The sequence below is a fragment of the Aegilops tauschii genome, chromosome 3, assembly GCF_002575655.3.
Source record: "Aegilops tauschii subsp. strangulata cultivar AL8/78 chromosome 3, Aet v6.0, whole genome shotgun sequence".
NCBI classification, from domain to species: domain Eukaryota; kingdom Viridiplantae; phylum Streptophyta; class Magnoliopsida; order Poales; family Poaceae; genus Aegilops; species Aegilops tauschii.
In genome coordinates this window covers 305100135-305113655 of record NC_053037.3, presented here as the reverse complement: position 1 = coordinate 305113655, position 13521 = coordinate 305100135, and the positions used below count along the sequence as shown (strand labels likewise).

At 49.9% G+C, this 13521-nt stretch overlaps 1 long non-coding RNA gene across 1 annotated transcript; it reads left to right on the top strand.

Moving 5' to 3' along the window:
- Nucleotides 1–510: 510 nt before the first annotated feature.
- Nucleotides 511–3554, top strand: LOC120975741 (uncharacterized). Its single transcript, XR_012204950.1, has 2 exons — nucleotides 511–1377; nucleotides 3296–3554. It is a non-coding gene; the product is annotated as an uncharacterized lncRNA (long non-coding RNA).
- The last annotated feature ends 9967 nt before the right edge of the window (nucleotides 3555–13521 follow it).

Genomic DNA, 13521 nt, shown 5'->3' with positions numbered 1-13521 from the left:
CTTCTCCATTTGAGTGCACCATCATGATCTTGATTCTGGACCAAATATGCAGTTGTGAAGCAACTATGATTTCTCTTGGTCCAATTATCCTCAAACTTTCCAGGATCGTAGTATTTCTCTATCTAAACATGCCACACATCACCATTTGACCCAATCAAGTTCCTGTGGATCACCAGTGCTCATCCAAAACTGATGCAACAAACTTCAAACGATGCCACACTCTTCTCCTTGGCACTTCTGCGTGATCCATCACCTCCCTCGGCCTCTACCACGCAGGGACTTGTCGCTAGACATCTCACGACAGCCCTTGGCATCTTCTCCTTGCCAGCCGGCGCGGTGATCACCGTTTTGGCATGACGTTTCTCGCGCTCTAGCACCTATGTCTTCTACTCCCTCGCTGCGCACTTGTCCCCCGTCGCCTAGCTATGTCCAGAGCCTTTCACAAGCAGTCGCCGTCCCTCTGGAGCCCTTGCCCCCTCCGTCTTCTTCTTCGGTGAGTCGTTCCCCTCGCCGCACAGTGCGCGCCCGTGACCGCGTCGCCTTCCTCCTCTGTGTCTTCTTCCTCCATTGTCCCCGAGCGCTGCCTTGTCTCCGTGAGCTCTGCCCGTCGTCCGTTCCCTCCCTTGTCGCCTTGCCTTCCCTCCCCATGACCCTTGGCTGCGCGTGCCCGTCGCCGGAGCGCGGACATGTAGCCGCGTGCGTGCCACCTCACCCCCTCGCTGCCCCGGCTATATAAGCCCACCCCGAGGTGCCCCGACCTCACCAGCGGCCTCACCTCACTCCCAGACCCCTCCCTAGCTAGTCTCCCGAGCCCCGGAGCCCCTCCTCGCCGCAGTAGGCCGCCATGGCCGCCGCACGGCCTCGGCTAAATTCGGCCGACCCGAGCCCTTCCCCTCCTCCTGGCCGCCACCAGAGCCCTCCACCGCACCCCTAGAGCCTCCCCGCTGTTTCCCTCCTCCTCTGGTAGCCCCTGGCCGCGATGCCCAACCCCCACCCGAAGCCATCTCCGCCGGAGTCCAGGCCCTCGTCGCTCCGGTCCTCCTCGGTGTTCGTGTGACCCTGGAACGGATGCGCGGCAGCCTCCTGAGTTCTTCGGTGGCCGTGGTGTCACAAATGGTGGCCGGAGTTGGCCGGAATCCTGCCGGCGCCGGCGACCCCTCCCTCTGTTCTGCGCCGCATCGGGGGAAGAAGAAGGAGGCGCGGGAGGAGACAGGTCAAGGCGCGGGCCCCACCTGTAAGCCGCACAGAGCCCGGCCCCGCCCTTGCCAGCGTGGCAAGTGGAGGCGTCTTCGCCTGAAGTGCGCTTACGCGTGGGTAAAGCGTAATCCTCGCAGCCCGTTTCCGTTTTCAGAAAGCGTCTTCACCCTCTCCTTCAGGGTAAGTACGTTTTCCGTTTCTGAAAGCTTATTACAAATTTTACGCCTCTGTCTTATTCACTCAGGGACCCGGCTGTGAATATTATTTTTACAAAAAAGTCCCTGATATTCTACACCTCATATCTCCGCAACCGTAACTCCGATTTAGCTGATTCCAAAGCCCACTTCTTCGTCTTGTCGAGCCCAAACTTTTGGTACCATTCTCACTACGTTTCAACATTATGAAAATGACCATTTTGTCCTTGCCCCTAATTAGCCCCTCCGAGAGAATACCCTTTCCGGCGATTCCTTCCGCGGTCTTTCCGTACTTCTCCCCGGAGCCTTCTTCATACCCAGGCAAGCCACAACCACCATTTGCATGATAGCCATGTAGAAGCATTGGTTTCCAACTTGAATCTTTAATAACTGTTTGATTGTTTTGCTGCTGCCGTCGTTATTTCGGTTGTGCTTATGGATTGGTGTTTACGGTCATGCTATGTTTTCTTGAACTATGTTATTATGTTCTTCATGCTAGTATTACTTCAATATTGGCAATGTTTGGTGGTAGTACATGTTGGTGATGGTCTTCGGTGCATGACTATCGTCTGTTCCGAGTACAGCCGTTGTGCATGTTTCTTTGCATCCAGTTGATTAAATACTTGCATGGTAGTTTTATCGTTATGTTATTGCATGGTATTATTATTGATGCTAGTGGTCATGTCATGCTATGGGTAGTGTGCTAGTTGTGATATTCATGCTCGTCAGTATGCCATGCTCATCTGGATAAATGGTTACATGTTGTTGCTATGCTCGTTGATTATGATGCACCCCCATGCTTATGTTTGATATCATCTTCATGCATTGCAGTTACATCCTGTTATTTTTGTCATGGCTCAGCATATTGCATTCAAGTTTAACCGGATTAAATTGAACTTGAACAACTGTTGGCTGAGTCATGGTGCCACCATATCGATGTGACCAGTGCAACAACGCTTACCCTATGAGGGGGTCCTAACTGGGTCTATTGTCATGCATCTCGCCAGTGCCTCCCGCGAGGGAAGGTTATGCACGGGCGCTACCCTGATCAAGTAGGACGGCATAAGCCTTGTGTGCCCGTTGTTGAGTATGGATCCTTGTCCCCGTTTGGGACCGTTTTGCCACGACAGTGGCCGTTGGTGCCTTTGGTAGGCACGGGGCCACCCAGGACTTAGCCCAAAGAGGAGTTAGTCGGAGTGGCCGGGAGCGTGTCATGGCAGTAGGATGGTTTTGTCGGAACGCTTTGGTCCACCCGAATGGGAGTGCGAGGCCTGGGTTCCGTGGTGTGGGTACGGTGTGCTAACCTCTGCAGAGTGTGTGTGTTAAATCTATCGATAGCCGCGCCCGCGGATATGGGCCCAGTTCGTAGTTGGTCACACTGTGGGTCAACAGTAATAATAATGTGCTTAATAACAACCCCGGTTCGATGATGAAAGAAGTTGGTTGATATTTATGTGATCGTAAGAGGATCACTATGGTATCGTGAATACCGACTTGTTGGATATTTGTGGTGTTATGCGAGAGTCAAGGGTAAAGGTCAAGCTCCTTGTGGTCATAAATGATTACTACGGTATTGTTAATACCAAGCTTGATTGGATCCTGAGATGATCGTGTGATGTCCGTGATGGTAAGTTTGTGCAGGTGATGGTTACGAGATAACCCGAGCAGAGTAAGTTGGTGCATGATAGTTTCATCATGTTGCATGCTAGTCTTATCATGTTCATATGTTTATGCCATGCTCGTATTGTTCTAGCTGTATCATCTTGTTCATGCTATGATTGATTTGATAGTATTTTGTTAAACCTGGTTAACCTGTAATTGCCATGCTATTGTTTGTCTTGATTGTTTTTGTTGCTGTGAGCTTGCAAGTACATTCAATGTACTGACCTGGCGTGTCATGCCAGTTTGCAGGTAATGCCAGATTTGATTGCTTGTTTGTCGTGGATCCCTTGTTTGCGAGCTTGGATAAGCGTTGCAGCCAGAGTCCCTCCGGAGTGGAGTTCATCACCGCCTTTGTTGTTCCACTGACAGTAGTCATTCCGCTGCGCCGAGTTGTTCTGCTATTTACATAGAGCTACTGTGGCAGGCATAGTGTCGCCATGCCGATGTAATCCCCTTGTACCCGATATAGCTTGCAATAAAGAGCTGTTTTGTTCTATGCTAAGCAGTGCCGTATTCCAGAAGACCTCTCCTCGATCTCTCGGCTGGAATACGGGGTGTTCCGGTTTCTCTGAGCTGGGGTGCCACATTTCCGGTAGAGCCACGACACCCAGATGTTTGAATTTCACTCCCATCTCTTGCACGGGACCTAGAAATTCACCCAAGGACACACATGTGATTTTTCAAACAACTTTGGTGCACTGGAGCATGTGCTTGTAGTTCAAATTTGAATTATGCACATTAAATGCCCAGAAACTCAATTAATGTATAAAAAAGGTGAAATGAGCCCGAAATAATTCCAAAATTTAGCACGGTACTTCTATTTGGTCTAATCTAGCTGTGTAAAAAAATTAAGGTGGGAGAAGGGAGTGTACGTATGTCGTTTCGCACACGGAGGTGACACGTTTCCTCTCGGAACCATGAGCCTTCTCGAGGGAAGCTCCGGTTTGCAAGAAGCCTACACCAAAGCTTGTCCCAATTCGGCCAAAAAAAATACCGCAGCATGTTCATGCCATGTCATGACACCATGCCAAGTTTCATGATTTTCAGGCGTGTTTTGGAATTACAGGAATTAAAAAACCAACTTTCTCAATCTTTCCGGCCGAGCCACGACGCCCAGATGTTTGAATTTCACTCCCATCTCTTGCATGGGACCTAGAAATTCACCCAAGGACACACATGTGATTTTTCAAACAACTTTGGTGCATTGGAGCATGTGCTTGTAGTTCAAATTTGAATTATGCACATTAAATGCCCAGAAACTCAATTAATGTATAAAAAAGGCGAAACGAGCTCGGAATAATTCCAAAATTGAGCACGGTACTTCTATTTGGTCTAATCTGGCTGTGTAAAAAAAATAAGGCGGGAGAAGGCAGTGTATGTATGTCGTTTTGCACACGGAGGTGACACGTTCCCTCTCGGAACCACGAGCCTTCTTGAGGGAAGCTCCCGTTTGCAAGAAGCCTACACCAAAGCTTGTCCCAATTCGGCCAAAAAAATTACCGCAGCATGTTTGTGCCATGTCATGACACCATGCCGAGTTTCATGATTTTCAGGCGTGTTGTGGAATTACAGGAATTAAAAAACCAAGTTTCTCAACCTTTCCGGCCGAGCCACGACGCCCAGATGTTTGAACTTCACTCCCATCTCTTGCATGAGACCTAGAAATTCACCCAAGGACACACATGTGATTTTTCAAACAACTTTGGTGCATTGGAGCATGTGCTTGTAGTTCAAATTTAAATTATGCACATTAAAGGCCAAATGAACACGGAATAATTCCAAAATTTAGCATGATACTTCTATTTGGTCTAATCTGCCTGTGTAAAAAAAATAAGGCGGGAGAAGGCAGTGTACGTATGTCGTTTCGCACACGGAGGTGACACGTTCCCTCTCGGAACCACGAGCCTTCTTGAGGGAAGCTCCGGTTTGCAAGAAGCCTACACCAAAACTTGTCCCAATTCGGCCAAAAAATTACCGCAGCATGTTCGTGCCATGTCATGACACCATGCCGAGTTTCATGATTTTCAGCCGTGTTTTGGAATTACAGGAATTAAAAAACCAAGTTTCTCAATCTTTCCGGCCGAGCCACGACAACCAGATGTTTGAATTTCACTCTCATATCTTGCATGGGACCTAGAAATTCACCCAAGGACACACATGTGATTTTTCAAACAACTTTGGTGCACCGGAGCACGTGCTTGTAGTTCAAATTTGAATTATGCACACTATATGCCCAAAAACTCAACTAATGTATAAAAAAGGCCAAACGAACACGGAATAATTCCAAAATTTAGCACGATACTTCTATTTGGTATAATCTGCCTGTGTAAAAAAATAAGGCGGGAGAAGGCAGTATACGTATGTCGTTTAGCACACGGAGGTGACACGTTCCTTCTCGGAACCAGGAGCCTTCTTGAGGGAAGCTCTAGTTTGCAAGAAGCTTACACCAAAGCTTGTCCCAATTCGGCCAAAAAATTACTGCAGCCTGTTGGTGCCATGTCATGACACCATGCCAAGTTTCATGATTTTCAGCCGTGTTTTGGATTACAGCAATTAAAAGCCAAGTTTTTCAATCATTCCGGCCGAGCCACGACACCCAGATGTTTGAATTTTATTCCCATTTCTTGCATGGGACCTATAAATTCACCCAAAGACACACATGTGATTTTTCAGCAAACTTTGGTGCATTGGAGCATGTGCTTGTAGTTCAAATTTGAATTATGCACATTAAATGCCCAGAAACTCAATTAATGCATAAAAATGCCAAACAAACCTGGAATAATTCCAAATTTAAACACGACACTCATGTACTAGTTGCATGTTCACTGTACGTAAATGTTCTAGCAATTCAAACACCATCCTTTCCCTCCGTAACACCATTTTGTCTTTCAAAACATAATGAAAAATCAGGTATACCACAAACAGTTTACTAGAAAGAATCGTGTGGGATGCGATATAAAATATCTTGGCGCACCGTCTTGTCTGGCTTACACAGGAAGCTTCGTCGTCTACAGTCCACCGCCCCCGCTTGAACCACACTTGCATGCCAGTTTCTCGTGGCACCGAGAGAAATTTTTTGGCCACCGCGGAAATATCTCTCTCCCTGCACCCTCCCTCCTACCGAAAGCCACATTTCCACTGTTCCTCCTTGCTTTCCAAGTTCAAACCTTCACTGCTGCTTACTGGCAGCTCAGCCTCCTCGCCGGTGACCCTTCTTCTTGCAGTGCCGCCTCCTCGCCGGCTACCCTTCTTCTTGCAGCGCCGCCTCCTCACCGGCGACCCTTCTTCTTGCAGCGCCGCCTCCTCGCCGGCGACCCTTCTTCTTGCTGCGCGGCCTCCTCGCCGCTGACCCTTCTTCTTGTTGCGCGGCCTCGTCGATATGGTCAGGTAATCCACACCCCACCCACACCATCCTCCTCCTTTCCCGTCCCACATGCCCCGACTGACAGAGCGACACCTTCCACCGAAATCACTGCCCCCTCCTCCAATTAAGCGCCGCCCACAGCCATTTTACACGCAGTATAACATGGAGCTGAGTAGCATGCGGCCGCACGCGTGACCGAGGTCGCTATGGCTGACATGCGTGTCGACCGCCAGATCTTGGAGGAGCACCTCGTCTTCGAGGCCACCGTCAACACCGCCGCGCGGTTGTCTACTTTAAAATACAGTTCGTGATGTTTTCTCGAGGCCACTGCCAGTGCCTTCTAGTGATTTGTCCTCTGTAATGTTAATATGCAATCTGATGTTCAGTTAACAGTTTGGTCCTCTGAAATGTAATGTCCAATTAACACTTTGGTCCAACAATTGCTACATTTCATAGTACTGTTCTCAAGAATTCTTTGTTTTGTTAACTATCTTATCTTCTAGTACATGTTTCTATTCTGCAATGTCGTGCTCAGTTAACTATTTTGGTTCATTTGGTCTGCTGTCCATTTAACTATTTGGTTTAGTTCTGCAATTTGATTTTCATTTGCTGTGGGTACAATTTTGTATTGTTATGCATGTGACACTAATCGAATTTGGCTGTACTCAATACATATTCTATTGATAGTATGGCAACTCTCAGTTAACCTGATCAAGATCTTCCTTATGTGTGTTGCAGGGAAACAATGGGAGACACTGCGGTTTACCATCGAGGTTTGTTCAAGCAGGGTCCTTTGGCTAATAGCACATTATTGTGCAGTTGCAGGAATCATTCTAATATTTAGGTTTCTTACAATTTGGTCTTGCACATGTAGGTCTTGTTGTCAGAGGCTTAGACCCACTGTTCGACCCATTTTGCATATGGGGAAATGAGATGTCCATGAATATCAGTTAAGTCAAGAAACTCAGAAAGATTGTTAGGATGAAGAAACTTGCGACGAATAACAGCAAGATCTTTGTTTGCACAATGAAGAAGACAGCAGTCAACTATAGGATGGCACCAACTCTTTTACTTTGTTTTTACCCCTTGCGCCATTTCAAAATTTACCACAGCAATTTATGCATAGCTTTGTTTTCAGCACTTTTCAAAGCAGTTCACCGATGATTTCCTCTCAAACCACCTGCATGGTCAAGAGGCGAGGAAGGTATTCATTCAACACCCACGGTACAATATTGAAGTCTTGCTGAAGAGGATGAAGGTTGGGCGGGCAATTATCCATAGCCACTGGCCTAAAGTTGCAAGGACATTCAACATCATTGAAGGCTCAATATTTGCCTTCCGCTTCTGCAGTTTCCCAGATGAGATTCATCTTTCTATTTACCATGTATGATGCTACTTTCCAAAGGTTTTTGATGCTGCATGTGAAATTTGGTGCTGTTGTGTAATGGCATAACTGAGTGCTGAAGCTATCTGATACAATTCGGTTATGAAATCCTGGTTGCTTTTATAAGGATATGAAATATCTGGCGTGTTTTGTAAGAAATATTAGTTTGATTAGTACATGGATTATCAATAATAGGCTAATCACCCTGCTTATTGGGGTTTTCTATTGCAAACGGTTACTCAGACAGCACCGTGGGCGATGAACTCAAACAACCCACGCGGTTTCTAGAAAGTAGGCGTGTTCGGTCAACTAACAATCACACACGGCTTCCGGCAGCAACTGTTTGTGTTAGGCCACCTTGCACAAACGTTTCCACACAAAGAACTGTGTGGGATGTACATACCTACGGAAATGATTTTCTGGGATTCACCGTGTGGGATGTACATACCTACGAAAATGATTTCTGGGATTCACCGTGTGGGATGTACATATACCTACGGAGATTATTTCTGGGATTCACCGTGTGGGATGTACATACCTACGGAAATGATTTCTGGGACTCACCGTGTGGGATGTACATACTTACGGAAATGATTTCTGGGATTCACCATGTGGGATGTACATACCTACGGAAATGATTGGGTTTCGATGCCTCACCCGATCGCACACGGCCCCAGCCTGGGACCCAGGAGGGCCTATCCCCGATGATTTCTGGGTCGTGTGGGAAGGACACCCTATCGCACACACTCACTTGGCGACGGTTCCAAATGCCATCGCGAAAAAGGGTTTTAAACCGTTTGTTTAGGACGTCGTTGTACCAGTGTACGTTCCCCTACAATTGGCGAGTAGGTAGACCGGGGAGGTTGAGTTCTTCGCACGCACCACAGAGTTCGAATCTCTGAAGGGTCTGCGGAGCCCGAAATCCAACATTTGGCGTGCCAGGTAGGGGTGTGTCGGAGCCTCTCTTCCTCCAGTCGATTCGCCACTGTATCGCTGTCCCCATTGCTGATGCTCGTCGAGTTCATGCTGAGCGCCGGGCCACCCTCGCCTCCCGCGTCGCCCAAATGGCGCCCGCGGGCGATGGTGCTCCCCACCATTCCCCGTCACTTGCGGCCAACGCTGCCACCGGCCCCGCGGCCCACGAGCAGCAGGCTTCGGCGATGCAGCCCTCCGTGCGGCGGGACGGGTGCACCGCCACTCCGTCGTTGACCCCGACGGCTGCTTCGTCGTCTCATGCTCGTCGCGGGCCGACGAACACGTAGGCTGCGCTGCTCATGGCGTGCGAGCTCCCGCGCTATTGCCCCATCGACGACCTCTACGAGGACTGGCTGGATTGCACCACCGAGCTCGTCAGTGCCGCTGGGGAGACCCCTGCAGCATCCCGCTCGCTGCCTTCCCCGCCACCTCTCGTGGGCGACGTGGCCCACGGTGCACCTCCTCCACCTCCCAGGCAAGACGTCGCCCTCGAGCTAAGGCACGAGGCCCCACGGCGCGACCCTCCGTGCAGGGCGCCAGCGCGTGACAAGGAAAGCTGCCAGGTGGTGCAGCTGCCGCAAGGAAATGCGCGTGCGCTTCCAGCACCGCCACGTCAAGACCGCGTGCCGCTTGCGGATGTGGCGCGCGAGCGCCAAGATCAGGCTCCACCTCTACGGCGGGTTCCCGTAACCACAACGGGATGCCATGCGTTCACTCCGGAGATGCGTAGCATCATCTGGCCAGGGAAGTTCAAGCCTGACCTGCCTCCACGCTACGATGGCACCCCCGACCCTGCCGAGTTCTTGCAGCTCTACGAGCTGAGCATCGAGGCGGCCAACGGCGACGAGAAGGTTATCGCGAACTGGCTTCCCATGGCCCTCAAAGACGGCGCACACTCGTGGCTCCTGAACCTCCCCGTGGGATCGATCTCCTCCTGCGACGAGATGCGAGAGCGTTTCGTCGCCAACTTCCAGGGCACTCGCGACCGCCCACCAGCTGCGGGTGACTTGCGGCGCATCAAGCAGCAACCAGGAGAGACCTTGCAGAAGTACATCCAGCGCTTCAACAGTGTTCGCCTCAAGATCCCCAAGGTGTCGGATGAGGCCATCATCTCGGCGTTTATTGATGGCGTCCGTGATGTCAAGATGAAGGAGGAGCTCGCCATACATGAGGACCTGTGCACGGCTCTGGAGATGTTCAACATGGCAACCAAGTGTGCGAGAGTTGAGGAAGGTCGCCTCTCCCTCCTGGAACTTCCGGAGGCTGACCCAGAAGACAAGAAGGCCAAGGCCAAGGACGTGAAGCGCAAGGGACCGGCCGTGCTCACGGCCGAACCGGAGATGAAGCGCGGTTGTGACCACCCGGAGTCATCCAAGGGCAGCCGCCCGTTCTGCGTCTTCCACAACATGCATAGCCACAACACCAACGACTGCCAGGAGCTCAGGGCCATCTGTGACGGACGCCTCGGTCACCGCCCAGAGCGCAATGACCGAGGCTACGACCGTGGAGGTGGCCGAGGTGGAGGATGCTGGGACGACCGTGACCCCCACCAGTACTGGCGCAATCAGCCTCGTGAGGACCGCTGGCAGGGCCAGCCTCGTGAGGGCGCATGGAGAGATTAGCCTCGCGAGGACTGTCCTCAGGGCAACACTGGCCTTCCTTCGTTGCCGCCACCGCCAAGAAGGAATGACGACCACCACCAGGACGAGGGGGCTAGGGGCTTCCAAGAGCATCGAGCCATTGCTTGCATCCTAGGCGGTGCTCAGGCCCCCGCCTCTCATCGCATCTTCAAGCAGTTCGTCCGTGAGGTGAACGCAGCCCTCCCCAAGCTCGAAGCAACACGTCCGCTCAGGTGATCCAAGTACACCATCACCTTCAACTCTTTTGACCAGCTCAAGTGTGCGGCAACTGTGGCACTCCGGCTCAGAGCAACCGGTTTACCCTGCATTGCCAGCCCAGAGATCGAGTCTTCTGGCAATACACAACAACATGGTACAGAAATAACCGCTTTATTGATACTAGCGTGGTACAAAGGTCTGATATTACATCGAGATTCGAGGCCAAGCGGCACACACGGTGCTGCTGGACAGTATGTACATTATTTAATGAACATGGCTGGGGCCTCGATCACATGAAACTACGCGGCAGCGGAAGAACAACGTAGCGGAACTCCATGGCACGGGGACACCGACATGGACACGGCCTAGACACGAGATGTGCTCCGATGCGAATCAACTTGCCTGAAAGCTGGCATGACACACCAGGTCAGTACATTGAATGTACTTGCAAGCTCACAACAAACATAAGCACGATCACAAACAATATCATGATAATTAATCAAGTTAAATTAATGCAAGAAATTACTACAAATGCAAAGCTATGCAAAGCAACCAAACAGCGCACCGAGTCACACGGACTCGCTTACCAGACGGTTACCTCGTAACCAAACGGTGACCACACCGGGGTCACACCTGAAACCAATCACTCATGAACACCTCGAGTGTTCAAGGTTCACCACGAAACAATGCATCACAATCATTACTAGTTTGCAAGATTAATTATAAAAGTTGATCCATGGTGTGACTTACTCCCGAGTCTTGCCCATAACCGAGGGCGCGGCTATCGATAGATTAAATACACTCTGTAGAGGTAGCGCACTTTACCCACACTATGGAATACCTAGCCTCGTACTCCCATTCGGGTGGACCAAAGTATTCCGACGAAACCCTCCCTTTGCCATGCACTCTCCCCGGCCACTCCGACCATCTCCCTCTCAGGGCTAGGTCTTGGGTGGCCCCGTGTCTACCAAAGACACCAACGTCCACCGTCGTGGCAAAACGGCCCCAAACGGGGACAAGGTACCATAAAAACAAAACGAGCACACAAGGTTATGTCTGCCTACCGGACCAGGGTATGCACGCCCATAACCTTCCCTCGCGGGAGGCACCGGTGAGAGCCACGACAAAGGACCGAATCAAGACCTTCCCATTAGGTAAATGTGGTCGCACTGAATTAAAAACCCGATTCAGTGGCACCATGATGTGATCAACGTCATATTCAGGTTGAACTTAATCAAGTAATAACTTTCAGAAGAAAAAAATTATTACTAACATGGCATCATACCGGAAATCATGCAATTACTCGTCACACAGAGCAAGCAACTCTTAAGCATGGATCAAAACAAGCAACATAACTATCTTGCAATACTAAGATCAGAAACTTCTCTGGTTATAACTCATTTTTATCTACAAACAACATTTTTATTAGTTCATCATTTAGTTGAAAACTATTACTAGCAAAAATAGCAACCATAACTTTCCATAACAAAATATCTAGTGCAAAATCTTACTCTACTTAGCCAAACAATTCTATGAACTCAACCAGAAGCTAGAACAAGCATATCAAGCATCATAAAACAACTAGCAATTAACCATATTAATTTATCAAATTTTAAATGCAAATAAAGACTCATATTCAAGTAGAAAATCATAGATATTGAAATAACACCATCCAAATGATGTTGTGGCTTGCCTTAGTGCAGAGGAGGGTCACACTCCTCCTGGTTAGCTTCAAGGCAAGATCCTCCTTCTGAAAATATTTTAAAACCACAAAAATAAATGTCAAAACACATTCTAAAAATCACCAGAAAGTCTAGACAGCAAGGAAAAATCCACCTTTTGGTGTGCTGCTAGAGCTTTCTGTAACAAAGACAATGCAAAAAGAATCAATTCATTTGGACTTATGGTTTAGAAATGGCGGCTGGTCAAAGTTTAGTCAAATTTCTGAATTAAATTTGAATAAATAGAAAATCCTGGGGGTGACGTCGAAGGCATAAAGTGGGGGTGTGCCTCCACTCATACCGCTTCGAGCGTGAGTGGTGAGGCTGACACTGGGCCCCACCAGTCAGGAGAGAGGGAAGGGGATCGAGATCAGAGGGGAGGCGGTGCTTCGCCGGAGCTCATGCCGGCGACGACGGGGTTTGGGGCTAGGCTAGAGGGATAGATCGGAAGCAGGGCTCGCGGTGCACCTGCCCGTACCCGTGGCTTGGCGAAAGGTGGACGGAGATGGTCGCAGTCGAGCTCGCAAGCATCGATGGCGGACGGGGTTCGCCGGAGAGGTGGAAGACGGTGGCTAGAGGCAGCTCCGAGGGCTTGGCGGGGTCCAGGCAGCTCCAGCAGACCACCAAGGCCCTGCCCAAGCAGCTGCTTGAGCTCGAGAGGCCCTGGAGAGCGGCAGCTAGCCTGCCGGGATCGCCGGAGTCCTCGGGTCGGGGCGACTGTAACACCCCGGATGTAACTTTCCATATTTGTAACTCCAACTCTTGCCATTTTCGGCTATGTGTTATGATATTCCCTCCGTGGTCGGGTTTTGTTTTTGTTTTGCATTTTTTCATGTCATGCATCTCATATCATGTCATCATGTGCATTGCATTTGCATACGTGTTCGTCTCATGCATCCGAGCATTTTCCCCGTTGTCCGTTTTGCAATCCGGCGCTCCCACCTCCTCCGGCGCACCACTGTTGTCTTCTTTTTCGTGAGCGGGTGTTGAACATTCTCGGAATGGACCGAGGCTTGTCAAGTGGCCTTGGTATACCACCGGGAGACCACCGGTCAAGTTTCGTTCCATTTGGAGGTCGTTTGGTACTCCAACGGTTAACCGGGTAACCGCAAAGTCCGTTTGTGTGTGCAACAAAAACCCCTCTCTAAATAGCCCAAAACCCAGCAAACTAACTTTCATGCTCTAG